This window comes from Entelurus aequoreus, unplaced genomic scaffold (assembly GCF_033978785.1).
Source record: "Entelurus aequoreus isolate RoL-2023_Sb unplaced genomic scaffold, RoL_Eaeq_v1.1 HiC_scaffold_44, whole genome shotgun sequence".
Taxonomy (NCBI): Eukaryota; Metazoa; Chordata; class Actinopteri; order Syngnathiformes; family Syngnathidae; genus Entelurus; species Entelurus aequoreus.
This window is the reverse complement of record NW_026907976.1, coordinates 237501-242500: the sequence shown is the minus strand read 5'-3', so window position 1 is coordinate 242500 and position 5000 is coordinate 237501.

Genomic DNA, 5000 nt, shown 5'->3' with positions numbered 1-5000 from the left:
TAAGCCTCTCTCGATTTTGTACTTAGAAAAAATCCCAGCCGAAAACTCCAATCCCATTGAAATGCATTGGAAGGACGAGTGGGGAAATTTTTCTAAGTGTCTGATCGAGAGAAGGTAAAATGAGGTGATTTTTAGCCTCTCTCGATTTTGTACTTGGAAAAATCGAGAGAAGGCAAAAAGAGGTGCTTTTTAGCCTCTCTCGATTTTGTACTTAGAAAAAATCCCAGAAATTTTTTTTTCCCCGTTTTTTTTTCTAAGTGTCTGATCGAGAGAAGGCAAAAAGAGGGGATTTTTAGCCTCTCTCGATTTTGTACTTAGAAAAAATCCCAGAAATTTTTTTTTTCCCCGTTTTTTTTTCTAAGTGTCTGATCGAGAGAAGGTAAAAAGAGGGGATTTTTAGCCTCTCTCGATTTTGTACTTGGAAAAATCGAGAGAAGGCAAAAAGAGGTGCTTTTTAGCCTCTCTCGATTTTGTACTTAGAAAAAATCCCAGAAATTTTTTTTTTCCCCGTTTTTTTTCTAAGTGTCTGATCGAGAGAAGGTAAAAAGAGGGGATTTTTAGCCTCTCTCGATTTTGTACTTGGAAAAAATCGAGAGAAGGCAAAAAGAGGTGCTTTTTAGCCTCTCTCGATTTTGTACTTAGAAAAAATCCCAGAATTTTTTTTTTTTTCCCCCGTTTTTTTTCTAAGTGTCTGATCGAGAGAAGGTAAAAAGAGGGGATTTTTAGCCTCTCTCGATTTTGTACTTGGAAAAATCGAGAGAAGGTAAAAAGAGGTGCTTTTTAGCCTCTTTCGATTGGGTACTTAGAAAAAATCCCCCACTTCCCCTGTGACTTTGCAGGGTGCGCCCTGGCCATGCTGGGTGCCTGCTGGCACCCCGGGGCTCGGCTGGAACGCGGCGGGACTTGCTGCACTCCAGCCTGGGTGTGATTTTTGCTCATTTTCATGACTTTTTCCCCGACTTTCCCCACTTACCCTGTGACTTTGCGGGGTGCGTCCTGGCCATGCTGGGTGCCTGCTGGCACCCCCGGGCTCGGCTGGAACGCGGCGGGACTTGCTGCACTCCAGCCTGGGTGTGATTTTTGATCATTTTCATGACTTTTTCCCCAACTTTCCCCACCTTTCCCCACTTCCCCTGTGACTTTGCTGGGTGCGTCCTGGCCATGCTGGGTGCCTCCAGGCACCCCTGGGCTCGGCTGGAACGCGGCAGGACTTGCTGCACTCCAGCCTGGGTGTGATTTTTGATCATTTTCGCGACTTTTCCCCAGACTTTCCCCACTTCCCCTGTGACTTTGCTGGGTGCGCCCTGGCCACGCTGGGTGCCTCCAGGCACCCCTGGGCTCGGCTGGAACGCGGCGGGACTTGCTGCACTCCAGCCTGGGTGTGATTTTTGATCATTTTCGCGACTTTTCCCCAGACTTTCCCCACTTCCCCTGTGACTTTGCTGGGTGCGCCCTGGCCACGCTGGGTGCCTGCTGGCACCCCCGGGCTCGCCTGGAACGCGGCGGGACTTGCTGCACTCCAGCCTGGGTGTGATTTTTGATCATTTTCATGACTTTTTCCCCGACTTTCCCCACTTCCCCTGTGACTTTGCTGGGTGCGTCCTGGCCATGCTGGGTGCCTCCAGGCACCCCTGGGCTCGGCTGGAACGCGGCGGGACTTGCTGCACTCCAGCCTGGGTGTGATTTTTGATCATTTTCGCGACTTTTCCCCCGACTTTCCCCACTTCCCCTGTGACTTTGCTGGGTGCGTCCTGGCCACGCTGGGTGCCTCCTGGCACCCCTGGACTCGGCTGGAACGCGGCGGGACTTGCTGCACTCCAGCCTGGGTGTGATTTTTGATCATTTTCATGACTTTTTCCCCAACTTTCCCCACTTCCCCTGTGACTTTGCTGGGTGCGCCCTGGCCATGCTGGGTGCCTCCTGGCACCCCTGGGCTCGGCTGGAACGCGGCGGGACTTGCTGCACTCCAGCCTGGGTGTGATTTTTGCTCATTTTCACGACTTTCCCCCCAGACTTTCCCCACTTCCCCTGTGACTTTGCTGGGTGCGCCCTGGCCACGCTGGGTGCCTCCTGGCACCCCTGTGCTCGGCTGGAACGCGGCAGGACTTGCTGCACGCCAGCCTGGGTGTGATTTTTGACCATTTTCACGACCTTTTCCAGACTTTCCCCACTTTTCTACCCCACTTCCCCTGTGACTTTGCTGCATGCGTCCTGGCCACGCTGGGCACCTCTTGGCACCCCTGGACTTGGGTGGAACGCGGCGGGACTTGTGGCACTCAAATGTGGGTGTGATAAGGAAAAAAACTAGCCGTCAACGGCAAATTTTTAAAATCGGTCTCCAAACTAGGGCACGCGGGCCGAAGCGGTACGCCGGAATCCGGCCCCCGGATTTTTGTGGATTTTTATTATTTCTTTGGACATGTCGTGCATCCCTGGACTCGGGTGGGCGGCTGCGGGACTTGTGGGACTCGAACCTGGGTGTCATTTTGGACCATTTTTCGGGACTTTTGCCTACTTTTCCCACTTTTCCCCCCCACTCACAGTGTGACTTTGCTGGGGGCGCTTTGGACATGCCGGGCACCCTTGGACTCGGGTCACCTGCTGCGGGACTTGTGGCACTCAAACCTGGGTGTCACCTGGGTGTGATTTTGGACCATTTTCGGGACTTTTGCCTACATTTCTGAATTTCCTCCCCCACTCACAGTGTGACTTTGCTGGGAGCCTTGTGGACACGTCGGGCATCCCTGGACTCGGGTGACCGGCTGCGGGACTTGTGGCACTCAAACCTGGGTGTGCTTTTAGAACATTTTGGGGATTTTTGCACACTTTCCCAACTTTTCTTCCCCACTCACAGTGTGACTTTGCTGGGGGGCGCTTTGTACATGTCGGGCACCCTTGTACTCGGGTGACCGGCTGCGGGACTTGCTGCACTCAAACCTGGGTGTGATTTTAGAACATTTTGGGGATTTTTGCACACTTTCCCAACTTTTCTTCCCCACTCACAGTGTGACTTTGCTGGGGGGCGCTTTGTACATGTCGGGCATCCCTGGACTCGGGTGACCTGCTGTGGGACATGTGGCACTCAAACCTGGGTGTGATTTTAGAACATTTTGGGGATTTTTGCACACTTTCCCAACTTTTCTTCCCCACTCACAGTGTGACTTTGCTGGGGGGCGCTTTGTACATGTCGGGCACCTGGACTCGGGTGACCTGCTGCGGGACATGTGGCACTCAAACCAGGGTGTGATTTTGGATCGTTCAGGACATTTCCTGGCCGCATGCCCCAAAGGGCCTCACATACCCCGGGGACACGCGCTGGACACCCCGGGTAGCACAAAATATGCCGTTCTGTTTAAAAAGCCCGTCTATTGCTGTCCTAAGACACATGTGCAACAGCCCGGGGTTTATTTCCCTTCATAAGTAGGGTTTCTCTCTATAGTGCACACTTGGGAAAAAATGCATTTCTTTAGGGGTGCAATTGCGGCCGGAGTCCACGGGAGGGCTCCAATTCCCCGCTGCTGTCCTCTTGCAGTGTAAGAGGGTTGCTGTTTTCTGTCTGGAAATAGGGCCCCAAAAGGCATCCAGGGCCCCTAATGACAGTAATTTATGGCTCCAAAAGGCATCACATTGCCCGGGAAGACCTGACGGACGCCTCGGCGTCACCGAAATACTACAAACTGTTTAAAATGGGGCCCCCAAAAGGCCTGGAAATGATGCCTTTAATGCTGGAAAATAATGCTTTTTTTTTTTTTTTATAGGTGCAATTGCGGCCGGAGTCCACGGGAGGGCTCCAATTCCCCGCTGCTGTCCTCTTGCAGTGTAAGAGGGTTGCTGTTTTCTGTCTGAAAATAGGGCCCCAAAAGGCATCCAGGGCCCCTAATTAACAGTAATTTATGGCCCCAAAAGGCCTCACATTGCCCGGGAAGACCTGACGGACGCCTCGGCGTCACCGAAATACTACAAACTGTTTAAAATGGGGCCCCAAAAGGCCTGGAAATGATGCCTTTAATGCTGGAAAATAATGCTTTTTTTTTTTTTTTTTTTTTTTTTTTAATAGGTGCAAGTGCGGCCAGAGTCCACGGGAGGGCTCCAATTCCCCGCTGTCCTCTTGCAGTGTAAGAGGGTTGCTGTTTTCTGTCTGAAAATAGGGCCCCAAAAGGCATCCAGGGCCCCTAATTAACAGTAATTTATGGCCCCAAAAGGCCTCACATTGCCCGGGAACACCTGACGGACGCCTCGGCGTCACCGAAATACTACAAACTGTTTAAAATGGGGCCCCAAAAGGCCTGGAAATGATGCCTTTAATGCTGGAAAATAATGCATTTTTTTTTTTTTTTATAGGTGCAATTGCGGCCAGAGTCCACGGGAGGGCTTCAATTCCCCGCTGTCCTCTTGCAGTGTAAGAGGGTTGCTGTTTTCTGTCTGAAAATAGGGCCCCAAAAGGCATCCAGGGCCCCCAATTAACAGTAATTTATGGCCCCAAAAGGCCTCACATTGCCCGGGAACACCTGACGGACGCCTCGGCGTCACCGAAATACTACAAACTGTTTAAAATGGGGCCCCAAAAGGCCTGGAAATGATGCCTTTAATCCTGGGTGCATTTAGGGCCGGAGTCCACAGGAGGGCTCCGGTCCCCCACTCTTTTTGATGACCTATGGCCCCCAAAAGGCCTCGCATTCGACCGGGAAGACCTGATGGACTCCTCGGCGTCACCGAAATACGCCAAACTGTCTGAAAATAGGGCCTCTAATGACATCACTTGGCCCGTTTTTTAGGTTTCACCTGCGGGGATTAAATGCTCGTTCCCAAGCACGACGCCGCATTTTCTCCACAGAGTGCTGGTACCCTAAAATGACTTCCAGCTTGGAGAGGGACTAAATTTGACCTCCTGACCCCGGCGGGGAACCAAGGGTGGTCGGCCTTCTTAAAGGGCCAGGCACCTAGACACTTAGGCAAATTCACGACTTTTTTTGGGTGACTTCCAGCAAGGAGAGGGACTA